Consider the following 24,404-nt stretch of genomic DNA (forward strand, 5'->3'; position numbering starts at 1 on the left):
TGCGCCATCAATGGTGGTCTTAATGACCTCTGGCTCTGCACATGAATAAAATATGTTGGAGTAGAATTGGCGGACTATGCGCGGATAGAAAACAGCTAGCGCGTGGTTTGAATAGAGCTTTTAGGCCATGGTCCTTCAATTCTTTAACCGCCTATGCCGTTTCCGGATTTTCTTCGAACCCATCTTTAATAACAAATTTGGCTTTGGTTTCAATGGGCCACTCAGCCCAATTTGGCGTGGGAGGTTCCTCGGATAATCCCTCGGAGGAGCGAGCACGCTTGGAGGAGGTTTTGGGCGCCATTTGGAAGAAGAAGTTGGCTTAGGCAATTTATCAAACACTTAGTGTGCAAGAACAATCTGCAAAAGGCAAGAATTGATTAAAATGGTGAAAACCCTAAATTTTTTGACCTACAATGGATACTAAACAACCCCAAACAAATGCCACACCTCCACATAATGAATCCCCCTCCATCAATCTAAAAACTGAAATAAAGAGAGAGATAGAAACTTACCCAACAATGGAGAACAAAAGGCCACCCCCCCCCCCTTTTTTTTTTTCTTGGTGCTTTGTGGTGATGTTGATGAGAGATTGATGGGGATGGAAGAAGGATGGAGATGGAAGAGAGAAAGAAAGGAAGGAGAGGAAGAAGAAAAGATGGAATATGGAGGTTTGGGGTCGGCTAGAGAGATGAGAGGGGGAGATAAGAGATTTAAAATTGGCCTTCGTGGGTGTTTTAATTCAAGGCCCGAAGCATGGCGGGTGCCGCCCGCGGATTACTAAGGCTTGGCACAGGATGGCCCTTTGACACTCAGTGGGGGCCTGCAAGGCTTGGTGGGCGCCCACAAATTTAGGCAGAATCTGCCTTAGTAATTTGGCCGAACGGAGGCAGCACTGGGGTCAAAAAATTCTCCAATTAGAAACTTAAGCTCCTATAGACCTAGACACCTTGTATAACCCTTGGAACGGGATTCGGAGCTCATTTGCAAAAACGCTAATATTGGGGTCCGAATTTCCCGTGATTTTTTGGATTTTTGAGAAAATTGCTAAAATGACCTTGAAAAATTCTGAAAATGGTACCGAGACCTTAAAATGACTAAGTAAGCCTAAAGTGACTTTTGGAACACAATTTGAGACAGCTCTGAAAAAGTTCACATTTTGGCTACATTTAGCTAATTTCCGAAAAATCTTGGCTAAGGCAACTTGATATAGGGAAGCTTGGAAGTTAAAAGAATTGCTGCCCAGGAGTGCTAAATTTAATGTTGATAGCTAGACAAACCATGATGTTGCGTCAGTCCTCATAAATTGGGTCCGTTAATAAGACTTTCTCTACTTTTCGGATCAAGACTATGCCATCAACATAAGGCTTAAGCCTTTAGCCATTAACCTTAAATAGAGATCCATTTATGGGATTATGAAGTTCAATTGCACCATGAGGAAAGACAGATGAGATAATATATAGACCATCCCTCCGCGAACGGAGTTTAGCGGGAAAAAGTCGCAACTTAGAATTGAAAAGCCAAACTTTCTGTCCGGGGGCAAAAGACTTGTTGACAATGTGCTTGTCATGAAATTCTTTAGTCTTTGCCTTATAAATTTTGGCGCTCTCATACACATCATTTCGAATTTCCTCAAGCTCATTGAGCTGTAATTTGCGAGTAGAACCGGCTTGCTTAAGGTCAAAGTTGAACCATTTTATGGCCCAAAAAGCGCGGTGTTCTAACTCCACTGGGAGATGACAAGCTTTGCCAAAAACAAGTCAATATGGTGACATGCCGATGGGCATCTTATATACTGTCCAGTAGGCCAAAAGCACATTGTTTACTCTTAATGACCAATTTTTGGGGTCCGGTCGAACCATTTTTTCCAGAATATGCTTGATCTCACGATTAGATACTTCCACTTGACCACTCGTTTGAGGGTGGTAAGGTGTGGCAACCTTATAAATGGCGGAGTATTTGAGAAGGACAGATTTAAGATAGCGATTTCGAAAATGAGATCCTCTGTCACCGATGAGGGCTCTTGGCGTACCAAACCGACTGAAGATGTTCGATTGCACGAACTTGACCACAACTTTATGATCTTTGGTTTTGGTAGCTTTAGCCTCAACCTATTTAGATACGTAATCCACCACTACGAGAATATACTCATAGTCATAAGAGGATAGAAACGGTCCTATGAAGTCAATTCCCCACACATCAAAAATTTCTAGGATTAAGATGGGGGTAAGGGGCATTATGTCTCTCCTAGACATGGATCCGAGCTTTTGGTAGCGCTCACATGACTTGCAAAAATTGTAAGCATCCCAAAATAAGGAGGGCCAATAAAATCTGCTTTAAAGGACTTTGTCAGCAGTTTTCTTGGCACTAAAGTGTCCGCCACATGCAAGAGTGTGGCAAAAATTTAGGACACTTGAGAACTCGATTTCGGGAATACATCATCGGATGATTTGGTCTGGGCAATACTTGAATAATTCTGGATATTCCCAAAAGAGATGTTTAACTTGGGAGAAGAAGCGGTCTTTCTCTTGTTTTGACCATTTGGATGGAATTTTTCCTACCACAAGGTACTTGACAATATCTGCAAACCATGGGAGATTTGAATAAGAAATCTGAAATAGTTGCTCATCCGGAAAGGAATCACGAACTGCAGCAAATTCAGAAGATTTCTCAATGGGTAAACGAGAGAGGTGGTCAGCGAAAACATTATCTGTCCCTTTTTTATCCCAAATTTCAATGTCAAACTCTTAGAGTAAGAGTATCCATCGAATTAGGCGGGGTTTGGTCTCTTTTTTAGCGAGCAAATGCCTTAGAGTGGCATGGTCTGAAAAAACAATGACTTTGGATCCAAGAAGGTAAAAATGAAATTTATCCAAGGCATACACCATAGCTAGCAACTCTTTTCAGTGGTGGTATAATTCAACTGAGCATCAAAGAGTGTCTTGCTAGCATAATAGATAACATGCGGAAGCTTGTCCACACACTGGCCTAAAATCGCACCCAATGCATAATCGGATACATCACACATGATCTCAAATGGAAGAGACCAGTTAGGCGGTTTCATGATTGGGGCTGAATAAAAAAGAGTACTGAGCTTCTTAAAAGTTTCCAAACAAGCTTCATCAAAATTGAAGGGAATATCCTTGGCAAGCAAATTACACAAGGGCCGGGATATTTTGCTAAAATCTATAATGAAGCGGCGATAAAAGCCGGTATGACTAAGGAAGGAACGAATTTGTCGGACAGAGTTTGGAGGAGGAAGATTGGAGATCAATTCGACTTTTGCCTTGTCGACCTCGATTCCCTTTTAAGAAATAACATTTCCCAAGACAATGCCTTCTTAGACCATAAAATGACTCTTTTCCTAATTTAGAATCAGATTTGTCTCCTTGCATCTTTGAAGCACAAGGGATAAAATTGTGGAGACAGGATTCAAAGGAAGATCCAAAGACGAAAAAAACATCCATGAATAATTCCAAAAACTTTTCAACCATATCAAAAAATATGGACATCATGCACCTTTAGAAAGTTACCGGTGCATTGCATAGCCTAAAGGGCATGCGTCTATAGGCAAATGTTCCAAAGGGACATGTAAATGTGGTCTTCTCTTGATCTTGAGGATCAATTGCCACTTGGTTATAGTCAAAATAACCATTAAGGAAACAGTAATAGCTTTGATCGGCAAGCCTTTGTAGGATTTGATCAATGAATAGGAGTGGGAAATAATCCTTCCTAGTGGTAGAATTGAGTTTCTGGCAGTCAATGCATACACGCCACCCGGTGGTGGTGCGCTGTGGAACAAGTTCTCCCGCTGAATTTTTAACAACGGTGAGGCTGGATTTCTTGGGAACAACTTGAGTGGGGCTTACCCACTTGCTATCAGAGATGGGGTCGATGATTCCTGCATCTAGTAGCTTGATCACTTCTTTCATGACCACTTCCTTCATGTTTGGATTCAACCGGCGCTGCACCTCTCTAGAAGGTTTTGCGTCATCCTCCATATGAATGCGATGTATACAAATACAAGGGTTGATTCCTTTCAAATCAGCCACTGCCCAGCCAATAGCTTCTTTATGCTCTTGTAGCAACACTAAAAGGCTATTTTCTTGGTCCTTTAAAAGGTTCAATGCAATGATGACTGGAAGATTTTTATTTGCACCAAGAAACACATACTTGAGATAGGCCGGGAGTGGCTTTAACTCAAGTTGTGGTGGAGATTTCAAGGAAGGGACTGGAGGAGTAGTGGAAAGTTGAGGAAGTGGTTCTCTTGGCACCTTCCAAGTAGGAAAGTCCGTGATAGCACTAATGTCGAGCAAAGAATTTACTTCTTGGATGGATTGATTGATATCAAATTTTGCAAAATCAAAGTGGGACATGCAAGTTTCAAAAAGATTCTTGCTTAGAATGAAGGGGAGAGATTCTTCGACCACTTCTTTTATTTATTTATTTTTTTCTTAGTTGTTCTTCGACCAGTTCATCTACCACATCAATAAGAAAATAATCATCCTCTTCGGAAGGATGTTGAGTTGCATGGAAAATGCGGAGTTTGACTTGCATATTTCCGAAGGCAATATCCATCACCCCCAGCTCGACAATTTATCGAAGCATTAACCGTAGCTAAGAAAGGCCTACCGAGGATCACAGGAATATGTTTCTTTGGATCATGGACTGGTTCCGTGTCAAGAACCACAAAGTCTATCGGGAAGTAGAATTTGTCCACTTTGATGATGACATCTTCTAATGCCCCATGGGTGTTTGACCGATCTATCGGCAAGTTGCAAGACCACGAAGGTTGGCTTAAGATCTCCCAACCCAAGTTGTAGGTAAACTGAATAAGGAATCAAGTTCACGCTCGCTCTTAAGTCAAGGAAGGCCCTTTCTATCTTGTTATCACCAATGACATACGAGATTGTCGGGGCACCCGGATCTTTATACTTTGGAGGGGTGTTGTGCTGAATTATCACGCTCACTTGTTTAGTTAGCCTTACCTTCTTTGGTAAATGACTTTTGGAAGTGCGCTTTTGAGTGCCCAAATCCTTGAGAAATTTGGCATATGGAGGAATATGCTTGAGTGATAAGCGCCGAATATTGCATATTTAAGCGCCCTTATTTGCATTAGTTAAGTCCATTATTTGATTATTTTATATAGATTATTTTCATTTGCATGTTTTTATATATTTTCAGGTTTGTTTCCCAAAAAGGAATAAAAATGATGTTTTGATGAGTTCTTGAAGATCAAAGTGTGCAATGCTGAAATTTACATCCTGGTAGCAATAAAGTTCAACTTTGTTCTTCATTTTTGACCCACCAAACTTGAGAACTGGACTCCATTAAAGTATGGTGTACTTAGATCTTTGAGTTAGCTTTCCAAATCATCAAACAGTTTGTCATTTGGAGTTTGGAGTAGGGAGTTATGGCCTTTTTACCAAATGTGTGCAGAGCTGAGGATGACCTGCGGGCGCCCGCCAAAATGGCCAGAAACTTCATAGAAGCACGGGCGCCCGCCATGCGCCTGTGGGCTCCCGTCGATTTGCAGACAAAAGGGCATGGGCTCCCTCCTCTTCACCTAATGTTATCCCCTTAATTAGGGGATTGCTCTGCACTTTGTCTAAGAGCCTTGGACCACGAATTTGGGGTGGATGGAAGGATATGGTTGATATATTAGGGGCTTGATCCATGTAAATGAGGATATCTCACAGTTTGTAAGGAGCTAGAGAAAGAAATATTGAGTGCTAGAGGGTTTGTGTTGTTCTTGGCCTTTAGGTGCACGAAAATGGAAGCTCTTTAGCTCCTTTCGGGGCTGCAACTTCAACCATGAGAGGCTAACTCTCTTCCTAGGGAGTTGATGTAACCCTTGTCAAGTAAATATGTTTTAATTGTGTTTATATTTGGGGAACTTTGCATATATGTGACAAGTTGTATAATCTAGAGATACACTTTGATGTGTTTGTGTTGCATTCCATATTAAATCTTGTTGAGACTCTTATCTTGTCTTAGAAATTGTTTCTTCGTGATTATGCTACTTACATCTTTATAGTGAGTGTGAAGATGAGATTATACAATGGTTTTATTGACATGTTGTATAGAAATTTTGATACTCCATGGCTTAGGGAAACCTTTAATGGATTATTGCTTAGTTTTTGACTTCATGTGCACTTACCACACAAATTGAGGACTTTGATAGTTCATAGCTTAGGAAGGATATTTCATGCTATACTCTAGTTTAGATAGATGAATTATACCAACATGGATTAAACTTAATTCTTGAATGTGTGAACTTCTTGAAGATATTGTAGTTGTCATGCATTTCTACATATCATGGTTACATGTATATTTTGTTCCCCAAGTTAATTGCAATTAGGCATGTTTATATAGCTTGTGGTGAAGTCAATTCCCTAGCCTTTCCCACACTCTCCTTACTTGAAATTCAAATTATTTATTTTTAGTTAATTTCAGTTTATGTATGTGACAAATAAACCAATCCAAAAACTATCTTTCATAAATCAAACCATAAATTAATCTTACAAGCTTGATTGCCATAAGCTAGCATTCCCAATGGTTCGACTTACCTGTCCAATAGCCCTATTTTACAATGATTTATGCTATTGCAAAGGGTTGATTTATTATAGATCGAATCTTTACCGATCAATTTTTGGCGCCGTTGCCGGGGAATGCAAACGGCTTTGTGATTAAGATTTAAAGATTAAATTTGGTTTGATTTTTAGTTTAGGATTTTGTATATATTCTGTTTTTAACTTGTTTTGAAGTATTTTAGTGCATTTATGTAAGTGCAAGGGGTTGCTTCGCTTGAAAGGAAAATTCAGGAAATTCTAGAAATTTTGGACCTTTTGTAAGTTTTCAAAGTTGAATTTATTTGCACTTTATGCTCTATTTGTATATATTTTGCGTGAACTGTTTTTTTTTTATTTGTATCTAAACAAGTGGTTTAATTAGTCCTAGATGGACGGTAATTCTCTTCCAATTTAATTTTACACACCACATGAGTTTTGTGCATATTGCTCTAGTCATACACATCATACAAAAGATTGTCCTCCACCAGGACAATTCTCAGATTTTTATCTAGAACAACCAACTAAAAATTTCTTTGAACCGGGTAATGATCCATATTTCAATGGTTATAACTCGGGTTGTGGAGATCATCAAAACTTCTTGTGGCATGACATGGGAAATTCAGCCCCATAATCTCATGGGCAACATTTTCACGCCAATTTTCAACCCAATGATCACTATTTCCAGCCCTCTTCTCTTTTTGCACCATCTCAATTGGATGAGTTTATTGCTGCCAATAAACAAATGATGGAGTCTATCAGCACGCAAATGTTGGATTCCAACAAACAAATGTTGGATGACACTGTTAGCAAGCAATCCACCACCTATTCTCATTCCTAATCTAGAGTTGAGTTAGATGACCAAATAGCCCAAATTCAACAAATGGTTAATGCTCTAAATCATGAAAAGGAAGAAGAATTTCCCATTGAACTTGTGGCCAATCCAAAATAAAATTCTATGAATGATGAGATTACTCTTAGTAATTTTCATCATGAGAATGATCAAATGGTTACCACATGTGAAAATGAAGAAATAGTGGTTCAAAATGAGGAAAATAATGATGAAGAGATTGTCTCCCCTAATCCAAAAAGCCCTTAAACAATCATTTGCTTGATACACCTCCTTCAATGGAGGATCCTCTAAAAGTTTGCTTGGCTTATTTCAATTGTAAGGATTTTGATGTTGACACTTCTATTTGGGAGGTAAATTATTTGCTTGATATTCCTCCACTCATTCACTCTCTTCCTTGGGCAACATCAAATGTATCTCTTTCTTGGGAGCTTGCATCTCCTTCCATTCCCTCACTTGAGTTATCTCAAGTTGTTGAGCCCAAACCGCCGGATAAGCGTGAGGAGGATGTTGAAAGTCTGAAGGATAATTTTTCGAGCATTTTTGTGCTCAATATGACACTTCACAAGTCTTTGCTTGATTTGCCCTCACTTGATCCACCTTCCCATAATCCAAAACAGCCCCTAATTAATCCAAAGTTCTTCATTGTGGAAGAAGAATGGGTTGAGGTCTTTTTGTTACCTCTTTTCAAATTTTATCTTCAAGCTCTTTTTCCTCTGCTTTTAAAAGAACTTTCTTATTTGGGGAAGCATGACTCTCTAGAGAGACATGGTATAGGGTAATGAAGACTAATGCAAATTATGGTTTGTCTAGCTATCGATGTTAAATTTAGCACTCTTGGGAAGCAATTCTTTCAACTTCCAAGCTTCTCTCCCAAAGTTGCCTTAGCTAATAATTTTTCGGCAATTAGCTAAGTATAACCAAAATGTGAACTTTTCTAGAATTGTCTAAAATTGTGTTCCAAAAATCATATTTGGTTTCCTTACTCAATTTAAGGTCTCGGTACCATTTTCAGAATTTTTCAAGGTCACTCCAACAATTTTCTCGACAAATCCAAAGATAACGGGAAATTCAGACCTCAAGTCTAGCGTTTTTGCAAATGAGCTCCGACTCTTGTTCTGAGGGTTTTACAAGGTGTCTAGGGTCAATAAGAGCTTAATTTTCAAATTTGAAAATTTTTCGACCCCGGCCCAGCCTCCGTTAGGCCAAAGGTCACTTTAGAAGGTGGTCTACCCAATAACATTGCGGGCGCCCGCCATGCAGCTACGGGCGCCCACCAAATGTGGCAGTGAGCTTGAACTTCTGCGGGGCCTCGTCAAGACCTTGCGGGCCCTACTGAGACCCACCTCAATAATCCGCAGTCTCCCCCCTGTGCTGCGGGCGCCCGCCACACTTCGCAGGTTCATTAAAAATGCCCCAAACAAGGCCCATTTCAAAAATCTAACTCTCCCTCTCTCTCAACCTGCGACCCCAAACCTCTCCCTTGCCCTCTCAACCCTCATTCCTCTCCTTCCATTCTTTTTCTCTCATATCTCATCCCTCATCCCTTTTCATCATTCTCTCAATCCCTCATCTCTCATTCTCTTCCCCTCCAATTTGTACTAAGCAAGGAGGCATGGTTGGGCATCTCTATTTGGGTAAGTTCTCTTCCCCTCCACTCTTTCAAAGTTTTTGATATAAATGTAGGATGGGATTGCATGTGGTGGAGATTAGTGGTTGATTTGGGGCTAGTGTATCTTGATTGTAGGACAAATTTTTGGGTTTTCAAGAACCATTCATTGTCTTTGTCTCTATTTTTTGCAGAGTGCACACCACCTGCTCGAAAAAATTCCTGACCCAACTTCATCTCTCTAAATGACACCGCTTTTGGCATTATTTTGTTATCCATTTTAAACTTGTGGCTGCATTTTTCTTCTTATGTGTGCAGCTTTGTGTTTTATGTGGATTTTTATCTTTCAATAAATTCATGCTTGTGTTATTAATTTTGTTTTAATTTTTCTTAAGAGACCTATGCTTTTACATGTGTATGTTAGTTATGTTTTGACAGGTTTTTATGTCTAAGTTTGGGGGAAACATTTGTGCATTCACATAGATGGCAACCTTTGCCTTTGTCACTTCACTTGGTGTTATTATTCTTTTACCCTCTTTGCTTTTATTTTGATTTACTAGTCTTCGCACATTGAGGACAATGTGCCATTCAAGTTTGGGGGTATAGTATTGCATTTTTGGTAGTACATTTTGTTTGCATGTTCTAATTTGATTCATGTAAGTTACTAAAATCTCTTTTTGGAAAGCAATGATAAAGTAATCTTGGAACTTGTTGGAGATTGAAGCATATGTTTAAAACTTTGTGTATAGAGGCAAATGATAGTTTTGAAAATAAAGAAATATTTGAAATGATCATATTGATTCAAACCAGTTTATATAAATGCTTCAATTAGTTTTTCGTCGGATTTCATACTCTTCTATGCTTCACACTGCACAGATGCACACTGGAAACTTAATTGTGAGGAATACAACCCGATTTACTTTGACCTTGACTTAGTCGATTTGAATTGATGACCCTAATGAATGGATATCTTTGGCATTGAAAAAAAAAAAAAAAAAAAAAAGTTAAATAAGGATAATGGCTAGTTTAAGTTTGTAGCCTTGCTAACTCGAGTCATTAAGCCCTTGGAGTGTCTTTACACTTAGCACCCTAAAGCCATCCAGTTTGGGAGTTGCTGGCCTAACGCTTGCTACATGGGTTGGTTAGAAAGCTTAAGGGACTTAGGCATTACATGGTCATTCACAAATATAAAATAAATAAATATGGTTCGTTGGAGTTCGTAGCCTTGCAAACTCGAGTTATTAAGCCCTTGGAGTATTTTACACTTAGCACCTTAAAGCGATGGTTTGGGAGTTGCTGGCCTAACACTTGCTACATGGGTTAGTTAGAAAGCTTAAGGAACTTCGGCACTGCACAACCATAATATGTATTTAAAAAAAAAAAAAATTATGTGTAGTTTGAATAAATCATGCCTTAGAGACCTCATTTCGAAAGGAAAAATCAATAATTTGAAGGCTCGTGTTTTGAAATTGGAAAAAGAAGGTAAAAGCTGCATATTAGGAATCCGATTCACTTTAAATGAAACTTGAGATGATTTCAATTATAGATATGACAATTAAAGTATTGATATAGACTATAATGTCAATGCATGAAAGTTGAAAGTTGAATAGCCATTTTGTTTTATCAATGCTTCATATGCACGAGGTAGTCTTCATAAGGATCCCATCTCCAGTGTTCTCTATGTTCCAAGTTTGCAAATGAGTTTTGTGCATCTTCATGCACCATGTTGATGTTTATGGGTAACATTCCTGCTAAACCCTCACAAGACTTCACTCGTCCTCTAGGGATGCCTAGGGGTTTAAAAGGCTTGTTGCATATGATAAATGGAACCGTCATTCTCACGAAAGAGGAGATTTATTGTCATTTCATTAAGTGTTTTCATTCTAGCTTTGTTATGGGACTAGCAGAGAGCATCCAAGAGAGGTAGGTTGATCTTTACTTGTTTAAAGACCTCCCACATGTCCTGAATTTTACAACTTTTGTTCCCGAAATGTGTTAACTCTTGGAGACGTTAAGGAAACGAAGCCTTAGGCTCATAAGAAGTCTCCACATTTGGGGTGAGAAGCTTGGAATTTTCAGTGTTAGACTTTGGATTTTTAGGAGTGAAATTTGGATTAGATGAGCTAGGATTTGGATTTTTGGGAGGAAAAACTTGTTCGTCTTTTCCTCCATCAACCTTGTTGTCCACAATTCGACCACTCCTAAGGGTGCTGATTGCTTGGACATGTTCATGAGTAGGCCCACTCGGAGGAGGGACTTTGTCAATGACATGCATCCCTTTAGGATTCTCAAATGGTTGAGTAGGAAGTTTTCCCTTATCTCATTGAAGAGGTTGGTTCATTGAAATAGTTATTTATCCCATTTAATTCTCAAGTTTAGCTATTTAGTGAGTATGTGAATGAACCATTTGGAGTGTGGGCTACAATGATGTCAACAGTTGCTTGTTAGATTCTAACATTTGTTTGTTTAAAGATTCCATCATTTGCTTGTTTGCAGCGAGAATTTCATCAGTTGGAAACACAGGAGGTGGAGTAGAGACATTTGGATTATAGGGTAGACAGGTAACTCGAAGAGGCCTAAAATTGCCTATTTGGAAATTGAGAAGAAGGCTAATTTTGATGCCCTTGATTTTAAAATGTCAAATTTTGTGGTGCAGGTTGCCTCCACGAAAAATTTAGATCATTTCTCCATCCCGGATTGTAGGTATTGGAATAGGGATTATTTCTGGGCCTGGAAAACATAGTATTTGCTTGCTCTTGATTGTTACTAAGAAATTGCTCTGATGTGGGACAATCTTCCGAGAGATAGAATAGGCTAGTACATGATGCGCACACCGCACTTGCTAAATTTTGAGACAAGGAAGAAGAGAGATATGGTGCCATTAATTGATAGAATTTGTGAGCTATGGCATCCACTTGAGAAGATTCTTCCCTCAGTGTCTTTAGTTGACATAGACTGGTGTTCTTTGCATTGGTTGAGGTTGGAGCCCTATGAGAATTATGTTGTAATGAGTTTTCACTCAAATTCTCGAGTAAGGTCCAAGCCTTATCCGTATTTTTAGACATGAACATCCCTCCACATGATGAGTCAACCATGAGTCTATGTGGGTCGGTTAAACCAGCATAGAAAGCTTGCACCAATTGTCATTTTGGAATTAGGTGGTGCAGACATTTCCTAAGGAGGTCTTGAAGTCTTTCCCAAGTCTCATGGAGTTGTTCCCCATCAATTTGTGCAAAGCTAAGAATGGAACGCCTCATTTGGTTGGTCTTACTCACAGGATAGTATTTTTTAAGAATTCTTGTTGCAATTGAGCCTATGTAGTGACGGAATTTGAAGCAAGGGAGTTCAACCAATATTTTGCCCTATCTTTTAAGGTGAATGGGAAGAGATGCAAATGGAAAGCATTTTCAGGGAAGCCCCTCAGCTTGATGGTAGAATAGATTTCAAGGAACTTATCAAGATGCTTATAGGGGTCTTCATTTTTAAAGCCATGAAAGGATGGAATCATTTGAATTGTGCTAGATTTGATCTTATATTGGGCTGCCTCGATGTTTGGCATCACTATACAAGAAGGAGAGGCATAAGTTGTAGGGATGAAATGGTCCTTAAGAGTCATAGGTACAACATTTGGAATTTCGGTCCGATCATTATTAATTCCCTCATTCCCGACATTTCCTTCATTTCCGGCCATTGTATTAAATTCAAATTCAATTTCTCTTATATTTTCAGATTCCCTAAGGTTTCTTCTAAGTGTCCTTTCAAATGAATTTATATCAATCGGGGCTTCAAGAGTTGGCAAAGATAATGACCTACGTCCCAACATCAACTACACAATTCACAACAAACATAACACTTCTTCACCATAACATCCATATACAATGTTCCCTTTCTCCTCAATTATCAACAAGATAAAAAATAAATGGCCACGACAAGGACTGATGCTTTGTAAAATAGTAAAGGAGGAATAGCCTCAACAAGGGCTTCACAAGTTAAATATCACTAAGTTAAACACATGTAAGATATTTACAATTTAGAGACTAGAAGTTTAAAAATCTTACCGGGAGTCCTCTAGACTTATAAATTTTTAGATTTCCCTTGGCAAGCCTTGAGTCCCTAGAAACTCACAAGAATATTTAAAACACAATGTCACCAAAACCGAATAAGAAAATATTCAGAAAACACTATATTCACAATCAAATCAAAGTGAATCCTTGAAACTCGGTTACGAAACCATTTGCAATCCCCAGTAATGGTGCCAAAAATTGATGGTTATCAATTTTAATCAAACCTTGTAATAGCACAAATCATTGTAAAATAGGGCTATCGTAGGGGTAAGTTGAACCACAGGGATTGCTAGTTTATGGCAACCAAGATTGTAAAATCACTTTTAGTTTGATGAAAGAGGTGTAAGGTGTTGTTTGGTTTGTCACTTGGTACTTGGAATTAAAATGTGCATAAACAATAAATTGAAGGCAATTGAAAGGAGAGGAAAAATATGTAGAGAGGACTAGGGAAGTGAATCAACTACCAACCTTATAAACATGCTAGCTTATGATTAACATGGGAAACAAATTAGATATATGGCAATGATGTGTAACAATTCAATATTACTACACCATCTTCAAGAAGTTCATAGAATTAAAAGTTAAGTACAATCCCTCAAAGTTCCACATGCTTGACTACCCAAATTAGAGTGTAGTTTCACATATTCACTAAGCTAAGGACTATCAAACCCCTCAATAACTATGGTGATAGCACATGGAGCCAAGAATCAAGAGAAATCCATCAAAGGGGAACCCTAAGCCATGGACTAACAAGGTTCTCAAATACATACCAATATAAACATTTTCACAATCATATTTCCATTGTCACTATGAAAATGAAAGCAATATGATCATGAGAGGAAATAATTTAAGACAAGATAATCAACTCAAAATGATCATTTATAGCCTTAATGTTCATTACAACATATAAAATGCTCTAGAATATGAAAATACCATATACTCACTTCATTCCCCAAATAAAAATCAAAACTAGAACATGCTTACAAAGAGAGGCTTCATCACCTCCCTAGAAAGGGAGTTAGTTACCCATGGATGCAAAGGAACAAGGTGTGGATGAGATCATCCACTTCATTTTCACCCTTAGCAGCCAAGAATAACTCACAAGCTCTCTAGCACAATATTTCTCTCTCTAGCAACCTTACAAAATATGACATATGTTTATTACATTGTATCAAGCCTCTAATAAGCAACCATAGCCTTCCAACAACTCTATTTTCGTGGCCAAAAATCCTTAGAGAAGTGCAGAGCAATCCCTTGAATTAAAGGGATAACATTAGGTGAAATAAAGTAGCCCACGCCCTCTTATCTACAGATTGGCGGGCGCCCATAGCACAGGGTGGGCGCCCGCAGGGTGTTAAAGTGGCTTGGGCATGGCACACGGCGGGAGCCCGCAAGGCATGGCGGGGCCCATAATTTTGTAAACTTTCTAGATGATTTGGTGGGCGCCCGCAGGTGCATGGCGGGCGCCCGCAAGGCTTCAGAGCACCACATTACTTCATGAACTGATTTTGGCTCGGCCCAATGACGCGATCATTCTTCTTAGCACTTTTTGCAAGGGTAACCATGAGTTCAATGGATCACTGGCTTGGCTAAAATGAAGGTCCCCGGCAACGGCATGCTTTGATTCTTCAAGAACTCATCAAAGCCTCTCTTTTAACTATCTTTGGGAAACCAACCTGAAAGTAAACAAAAACATGTAAATGAAGCTAATATATACAATATGATCAACTAATGGACTTAACTAATGCAAATAAGGGCACTTGAATATGCAATATTCGGCGCTTATCAATACTTTCTTGTAAACATTATTGATTTTTGGGGTTTTAATGTAATTATGTAAAGTAATTATTTTTTGTCTTAGGGACCATTTTGTAATTTAATTTAAAAGATATTTTGGAAAAGCATCTTTTTGTAATTTTTGGAAAGTGTGATAAGTGTCACACTCTCGTGGATCCACTTGTTGGCATTGGGGTGGAGTCACTTGGAAGCATTATCTTGTGACATATGGAGGGTGGAGATTCACCCACTTGTTGGCCTAGGATTGTTGCACTTGTTGGCCTAGGATTGGTGCACTTGTAGGCTTAGGATTAACCTTAGGAAGGAGCTATGGATTGGTGACTGATAAGCGCCGAATATTACATATTCTAGCGCCCTTATTTGCATTAGTTAAGTCCATTAGTTGATAATAATGTATAGTTTAGCTTTATTTGTTTGTTTTCGTTTACTTTCAGGTCGGTTATCAAAGTAAGCCGTTGCTGGAGACTGTTGTTTTGAGCCAAGTTTCTTGAGCCATCATGTGTATGAATGTTGTGGCATTGTATTCAAGATGACGATTGTGTCACTAGACCAACCAAGATGGCTAAAGAGAAGGCTGAGAGTTTTTGAAGGCAAGGCTTCGCGGGTGCCTGCCGCGCCACCACGGGAGCCCACCAATCATGCCAGTAGGTTGCCTTCTTCTGCGGGGCCCTGCAGCCTCCGTGGGTCCCCCACCGCAAGTTCTGCGGGCGCCCGCCTCGCTATCGCGGGTGCTAGCCGTTTTGTCCAGTAAGCTCCCTCGAATCCTGAGAACCCGCGGGTGCCTGCCGATCTGCAGGTAGCAGATCAGCTGCTCCTACTTTTGTGCTGAACCTTGTTCCCTTTACATTTTGTGTGGTCCAAATGAATTCTAGGGTGGTTGGAGCTCGTGATGGAGGGGATAAAAGTAGGTTTTTGCCTAGATAAGAGGGGAGGCTGGTAGTTTTTGAGATATCTCATATTTTGGCTAAGTTGTAGAGAGAGAAAGGGTGTTATAGAGAGCTTTTGGGGTTAGAGCTTGCTCTATGCACGAAAATGGAGAGGATGAGCATTTTAATCCCTTCATTCCTTGTTCTTATGGGTAACTAAATCCTTCTTTAGGGAGGTGATGAAACCCTTCCTTGTAAGCATGTTTAATTTTTGATTTATTTTGGGGAATAAACTGTATGTATAGGCCAAGTTTCATAATCTAGAGCATATTACAATGTGTAATGAATGTTATTATTTATAAATGATCATATTGAATTAAGTGTTCTTGTCTTAGATTATTTGTTCTCATGGTTGTATGGCCAACATTTTCATGGTGACAATGGAAATAAGATTATGAAATGGTTTTAATGGCATGGTTTATGAGAAATTTGTTAATCCAAAGCTTAGGACTTCCTTTTGATGGGTGAATCTTGTCTCTTGACTCCCTATGCTTTTATCATTTAATTGAGGGTTTGATAATCTCTAGCTTAGTGAGCATGTCTAAGGTTACACCATAATTTAGGTAGCTCAAGCATGTGAAGCTTTGATAGGTTATTCTTGCCTTGTGATTTAATGAATTTCTTGAAGATATTGTAGTAACCATGTGTTGCTATGTATCATGGTCACATATATACATTATTGCCATTTAGCCTTGCCTCTCTCTCTTATTCCCTTACCCCCAACCTCTATAACCCCTCAAAACCTTTCACTCTCTTTCTATCTCATTTCATCTTTCCCTCTCCCATCTCTCTCATTCTTCTTCCGATCCTTCTTTTCTATCTCCCTCTCATCCTCAAGCTCCTCCATCATCAAGCAAGGTTTTTGGTTCCTCCATTGTAGGTAAGTCTTTAACCTTCTTTTTCTTTCCATTTTTTATCAAAGAAGGACGGGATTACTTGTGTGGGAGGATATATGATTGTTGGGATTGTGAATTGTTGATTTTCAGGTTAAATTTTTGGGATTTTCACATCTTCAACATCATTTTGCCTCTCTTCCCCACTCTTGTGCACGCTAGGTGTTCGTAGAAATCCCTAAACCAAATTTCTTCACTCCAATGGCTCCCAAAGTTGCATCCAAGAGTGCTCGCTCGTCTGACAGCCCTTCTAATGTGCCTCCAACTCCAAATTGGGCGAAATGGCCAATTGTCCTTGAAGCAAAATTAAACATTGCAAATGATTTTGAGCGAAATCAAGAAACGGCATGGTCAGTCTATGAATTGAGGGCATGTGGCCTCATATCACTTTTCAAACCACGCGCTCATGCTTACAACCTGCGCGTGGTCCGTCTATTCTATGCCAACTTGTTCCATTCATGTGCAGAACCGAACATCATTAAAACTACCATTGATAGTGATGTTTATGAATTTGGCCTGGATGACCTTGCTATGGCTATGGATTGTCTATTGGCTTCGCCGGTGGATAAGGCAGGCCTACTTCTTTATGTCGAAACACCGGCTCGGCTACCTTTGGCGGACATTGTGGGAGAAATTTGTCACGGTTAATTTACCAGCAATTGAACCACAAGCACTAACAAATCCTTCTTACCATGCCAGCTGTGGTTTCTTGATTTGGTCTTGGCCAAGAACGTCCTTCCCGTGCCAGGCCATTCTGAGCGTAAGGGGAATTTTTTGAAAGCCTTCTACGCCGCTGAAAAGGAGTACTGGTTTTGCGTCCCACAGCTTGTATGGGACCAAATTCTCAAGATTTATAATGAGTTGATCTTGGTGCGGTCCAACAGTGCCACTCCATACCTTATCACCAGGTTGCTTAAAGATGCGGAATTTAGAGCACCTCATGGTGAGACAAAAGAGAAGACGGTGGTTGACTTCAACCTTGGGGTCTGGAAGTCCAGCACAGTTCAGCTCAAGACGTCCCGACAGGCCCACATTGGGGATGACTTGGATTGGGGTGCTCCGTCTCCTTCTATGGCTCCGGCCCTTGCTACCCATGATGCCCCTGCTGCTCCAGCTGCCCCTATTGCTCCGCCGTTGGATGTCTTGACCGTTGCTGATTATCTTGCCCTCAATGCTCATCTTGATGTGTTTGACATGCGCTTTGGCAACATAGAGGGCGCCATTCAGAAAACTCAGGAGAGCCAGGAGGTTTTGCAGGCTATGCTCCAGACTTTGATTAACTGTGCACCCGGCGCACCTGGTGGTTCCTCCGCCACTCCGACGATGGAGTGATTCTATACTTCTCGTCTTATTTCCCTTTTCAGTAGTACTTTTTAGACTTCTTTTGGGCTGTGTTTGACAATTGCTTTCTATCTTCTTTTGAACTTATAACTGCATCGCTTTTGCTACTTTGCATGGATTATAGTTTTTAGTTGAATAAATTGTAGTTATTTTCATTCATTTTTGATTCACATGATTCTTACTATGTATAGATGCTTTTGACAGGTTTTTGTAACCAAGTTTGGAAGCATGCTTATGGAATTCACGAAGTGGCCTATTTTTGCACCTCCACTCAATTCCTCTTCAACTTGGTACTATTATTCTTGTTGCACTTTCCTTTTTCATTATTCATCCTTTGTCTTCTCACATTGAGGATAATGTGACATTTAAGTTTGGGGGTGCATTACAATTGTTGCATTTTTGGCATGACCATATCTTGATGCATGTAAGTTAATAAAGTCATTTTGTTGGAGGCATTGATAGTGTAATCATGGAACTTATTGGAGATGAAAGCATATGTTTAAGACTTTGTGTATAGAGGCAAATGATAATTTTGAAAATAAAGAAAAATTTGTAATGACCATGTTGATTTATGTCGGTTTGTATAATCGCTTCAATTAGATTTTCGTTGGATTTCAAACTCTTCTATGCTTCACATTGTACAGATGCACATCACGAACCTAATTGTGAGGTATACAACCCAACTGACCTTGATTATGACTCAGCTGATTTGAGGTGATGACCCTAATGAATGGATATATTTGGCATATTTTTGTAGATTAAAAAAAAGAAAAAAAAAAAGTAATCAATGATAATGACCAGTTTGAGTTCGTAGCCTTTCCAACTTGAGTTATTAAGCCCTAGGAGTGTCTTTACACTTAACACCCTAAAACCATCCGGTTTGGGAGTTATTAGCCTAACACTTGCTACATGGGTTGGTTAGAAAGCTTAAGGGACTTAGACATTGCACGGTCATTCACAAAAAGATATAAATAAATAAATATGGTTCGTTGAAGTTCGTAGCCTTTCCAACTCGAGTTATTAAGCCCTAGGAGTGTCTCTACACTTAGCACCCTAAAGCCATCCAGTTTTGGAGTTGTTGGCCTAACACTTGCTACATGGGTTGGTTAGAAAGCTTAAGGGACTTTGGCATTGCACAACCATGGTACGTATCATTTTGAGCTATTGAATAAATTTTCAACAAGCAACAAAAGTTGTATTGTAAATAAAGTCATGCCTTAGAAACCCCATTTAGAAGTAAATTCAATGATTTGAAGGCTTGTGTTTCTAAGATTGGAAAAAGAGGGTAAAAGCTGCATATTGGGAATCCGGCTCACTTTCACTGAAGTTAGAGTTAAATGCTCTTTTAGAAATGACAATTGAAGTGTGTATATAGACTATTATGATTGATGCATAAAAGTTGAAATGTGTTTTACCATTTTTGCTTATCAAGGGCTCATATATGCAAGGTAGTCTGCTGAATGAGTCTGTCTCCAATTTTATGTTGTTCCAAGTTACATTTAAGCTTTGTAGGTAACTTCTTGCTTTACGATTGACGTATGTTGTCAGCATTTCATATGTTGTCGTTTTTGTTAGGTTCTATATTTTGGTTTTGCTATGGGACTATCAAAATGTAAGTTTAGGGGTGTGATAAGCGCCGAATATTGCATATTCTAACGCCCTTATTTGCATTAGTTAAGTCCATTAGTTGATAATAATGTATAGTTTAGCTTTATTTGTTTGTTTTCGTTTACTTTCAGGTTGGTTCCCCTGAATGTAGCTAAATGAACGGTTTTGACAATCTTTTGAAGAATCAAAGCAAGCCGTTGCTGGGGACTATTGTTTTGAGCCAAGTTTATCGAGCCATCATGTGTATGAATGTTACGGCATTACATTCAAGATGACAACCACGTCACTAGACCAACCAAGGTGGCTAAAGAGAAGGCTAAGAGTTTTTGAAGTCAAGGCTCCGCGGGCGCCCGCCAATCATGCCAATAGGTCGCCTTTTTTTGCGGGGCCTCGCAGCCTCCGCGGGCCCCTGCTGCAAGTTCCGCGGGCACCCACCGCGCTACCACGGGCGCCCGCCACTTTGTCCAATAAGCTCCCTCGAATCCTGAGAACCCGTGGGCGCATGCCGATTTGTAGGTAGCAGATCACTTACTCCTGCTTTTGTACTGAACCTTGGTCCCTCTGCATTTTATGTGGTTCAAATGACTTCTAGGGTGGTTGGAGCTCGTGATGGAGGGGATAGAAGTAAGTTTTTGCCTAAATAAGAGGGGAGGCTGGTATTTTTTGAGATATCTCATATTTTGGCTAAGTTCTAGAGAGAGAAAGGGTGTTCTAGAGAGGTTTTGGGGTTAGAGCTTGCTTTAAGCACGAAAATGGAGAGTTTGAGCATTTTAATCCCTTCATTCCTTATTCTTATGGGTAACTAAATTCTTCTCTAGGGAGGTGATGAAACCCTTCCTTGTAAGCATGTTTAATTTTTGATTTATTTTGGGGAATGAAATGTATGTATGGGCCAAGTTTTATAATCTAGAGCATATTACAATGTGTAATGAATGTTATTGTTTATAAATGATTATGTTGAATTAAGTGTTCTTGTCTTAGATTATTTGTTCTCATGGTTGTATGGCTAGCATTTTCATGGTGACAATGGAAATAAGATTATTAAATGGTTTTAATAGCTTGGCTTTTATCATTTGATTGAGGGTTTGATAATCTCTAGCTTAGTGAGCATGTCTAAGGTTACACCATAGTTTAGGTAGCTTAAGCATGTGAAGCTTTGATAGGTTATTCTTGCCTTGTGATTTAATGAATTTCTTGAAGATATTGTAGTAACCATGTGTTGCTATGTATTATGGTCACATATATACATTATTTCCCCAAATCAATCATATACTTAGCATGTGTTGATGAGCGCTGAAAAATGCGTATTTAAACCCCTTAAGCTTAGGTATTCTAGAACCTTTATCTATCTTATTTCCCCATTTTGTATTGATTTCGTGTTATTTCCATTTTCAGGTACTTATCCCCAAAATAAGCTAACTCAGCCAAATAAGAGCATAATTGAAGCAATTCTGGGATAAATCAAAGAAAGAAGCAAAAGTAGAGCAAAGGGAAGTTAAGGGTGGAATTTCAGTAACTTCAATCGATCTCCAGAAAAGTTCGATCGATCCAACTTTCATCGATCTCAGCACTTCAAGATGGATCTGAGCTATGTTTGTCCCTGTTCAAAGATCTCAAAAGTTCGATCGATCCAACTTCCTTCTCTGATCGATCGAACAATCTTGTCCTTATTCAAATGATTGATCTTATCCAGTTGTACCACCCTACCAGCCACTTTTGTCCTTTTCCCAAAAATATTTTCAAAATATCTCAGATTTGTTTTTATCAAAAAAGGCGCCACCATCGAGGACCGATCCAGCTTCAGTTCGATAGATCTTCGCCATGTTCGATTGATCCCAGTCCAAGGTTCGATCTATTGAACTTCCTCTAGTGTGAAAAAGTTAAATTTCCAGCTCATAAAAAGTTGCCCCCTATCCAATCATTGGAGAATATTTGTTGTTCGACCCCAACTCATTTTGGGTGTCATTCGACCTACCTATATAAGGATAAGGATTACTTTTTGTGTCATATCATATTATATCACATCATATCATATCATACCTTGTAGAACTCTTAGAGAGGAAACAAAGAAGAGGAGGAGGTTAGAGACACCATTGGAGACTCTACATTAACCAAGGAACAAATTTCTTCCATGGAGCTTGCCCTTGAGGGTTGGAGGACATCATCCATGAGTGGCTAGACATCCTCTTGGGGATAAAGTTAGCCTTAAGCATTCTTTCTTCTTCTTGATTTGTGTATTTTTGAGGGGATTTGTATTGTGATTCATGTCTTCACACTTATATATATATATATCTTGCTTATTCAATGATTTATACGGTTTAATGCTTCCAATTGATCATTTCATTCTATCCATATGTTTATGTATGCTAGAATAGATGTTCAAGTGTTTGTCTCTATTTCTTGTGTTATTGATACATGTCTATGTGTGTTGATGTTGTAGATCTAGATATTGTCAAGACATAGTGCTTAATGTCATATTCTTGTGGTTTATTTGATGGTTCATACTCATTACTTGATGGATTGTGCCTCTCCCTTAGTTTAATTAGTTTAATTTCATTCCATTAGCTTAGTTGTAGTGTAGTTGTTAAATGGGAGGACAATCCATGCTTCTTGTTGATGTTCCATACATGAAAAACAAGTAACATGTATCTCTAACCTTGTGATGTGTTTGGATTGTGAGCTTAAAGAAAGTATTAATGGTTTAATTTGATATGTTGTGCTATCCACCATGTTGTTTAGATAGTATATGCTTAATTTGTCATCCATGCTTGTTGAAACAACCACACACACACTATTTGTTGCAATACACGCCCTTCCCCTCATTAATCATTTATTAAAGGTGTAGAAAAGCTATGCTTAGTGGTGATCTCTAAACCCCAAGATCTCTCTCTCTTTTATTCTCTCTATTGTATTATTGCTTACTTTAGTTAAAATTGCATCTAGTTTAATTCAACCAACCAACCACTATTTTGATCACTTGACCTACTAACCCTAATTTTGATTTCTCAACCTAGTACGACACTCAATCCCTTGGGACGATCCCTACTCACCCTAGCTATATTTTTAGTGAAAGGTAGTAGTGACAATTTCTAAATGTAAAACTTGGCCACATTTGCATATAAACTCTCGGGGTGCGACCTCCGAGCACCACACCAAGTTTTTGGCACCATTGCCGGGGATTGATTGATTGGCAACGTTGTATTTATGGAATCAATTAGGAATTAGTACTCTTTTGATTATGTCTTTACTTTGTTTTCAATTTTTTTCACTTATTGTGTTTGTTCTTGATTGACAAGGAGCATTGAGCTAGGAAGCAAGCAAAGGAGCATTCAAGAAAAGGAGCTAGGCAAGCACGGAAAAAGGCTAAAAATCTAAAAAATTGCTAAGCTAAGCTAGAAATTTGGAGTTGAAGTGCTAAAGGACCTTTGTGAGCTTTTTCTTACTCAAACTCTTAGTTAAATCGTCGGCCCGCGTGGAGGCTTGTATTTCAATTCTTAGATAAATCGTGAGCCCGCGTGGAGGCAATTTACTTTTCTTGCATATTATTATTAAAGTATGGGAGTATGAACATTGTATGTGGAGGAAGTTTGTTGATTATTGATTTGTTGTGAAGGTGAAGTGTTTGTTGTTATTGTTTGTTGTGTTGCATTATACATGCATGGTCGTAGATTATTGAGACCCACTCTTGTCCCTTTAAATTTTTATCTTGAATCCATTGTTCGAAACCCTAGGGGGAGAGGTAGTTTTAGTCAATCCATTTCATCAATGGAAGGACACAATGAGGACCATGTAAAGGACCTTGGTCATATAGACCAACAAGGTATCCTCCACCCCAATGTGCATCATGATAACATGTAAGTTCCATTAGGCATGCCAAGGCCATATGTTCATTCACCACAACAACAAGGCCAAGTTCTATTAGGAATGCCAAGACCAATCTATACTCCATCACCTCCTATCATTCAAGGCAACCAAGGTGCCCATGTTGCACCTCTAATTGCTAATCCTCCCCTTGCTTTAAGAGATCACTATATGCCTAATGAATATAATGCACCCACATGTATTCAATTGCCACCATTTAGAGCACACCACTATGAAATCAATCTACAAACCATTCAAATGCTTCCTAATTATCATGGACTTCCAAGTGAACAACCTTACAAGCATTTGAATGAGTTTCTTGAAGTATGTTCCACCGTAAAATATATGGACATACCGGAAGAGGTCTTAAGGTTTAAACTTTTTCCATTCACCCTTAAAGACAAGGCAAAATATTGGTTTAAGAATCTTAGGCCTTTTTCAATAACTTCTTGGGCGAAAATGCAACAAGAGTTCTTGAAGAAGTACTATCCAGTTTCTAAGACCAATGCCATGAGAACCTCAATTCGAGAATTTTTACATGGGGATGGAGAAACATTTCATGAGGCATGGGAACGCTTTAATGAATTGCTTAGGAAGTGTCTACATCATGACATGCCCAAATGACAATTAGTTTAATATTTCTTTGAGAGTTTATCGAACAATTACAAAGGCATGGTTGATGCTTCCATGGGTGGCTCTTACATTGATAGGCATAAGGATGACATGTGGCGTCTTTATGAGAGCATGAGTGAAAATTCTTTGTATCGTACTTTATCTTCAAAGAATGGTAGAAATTCTAGTGGTAGGAAGAGTGTTGGCTTACATCAAGTCGACCACTCCAATGAAATTGCCGCCGAAATAAAATCATTATCTCAAAGGTTTGATCAAT

At 39.0% G+C, this 24,404-nt stretch overlaps 1 pseudogene; it reads right to left on the bottom strand.

Moving 5' to 3' along the window:
• Nucleotides 1-24,030: 24,030 nt before the first annotated feature.
• On the bottom strand, nt 24,031-24,129 carry LOC132275770 (small nucleolar RNA R71; annotated as a pseudogene).
• Between the last annotated feature and the right edge of the window lie 275 nt (nt 24,130-24,404).

The sequence above is a fragment of the Cornus florida genome, unplaced genomic scaffold, assembly GCF_030987335.1.
Source record: "Cornus florida cultivar Cherokee Brave unplaced genomic scaffold, ASM3098733v1 CherokeeBrave_3.0.0_Hap2_Chr09, whole genome shotgun sequence".
Taxonomy (NCBI): Eukaryota; Viridiplantae; Streptophyta; class Magnoliopsida; order Cornales; family Cornaceae; genus Cornus; species Cornus florida.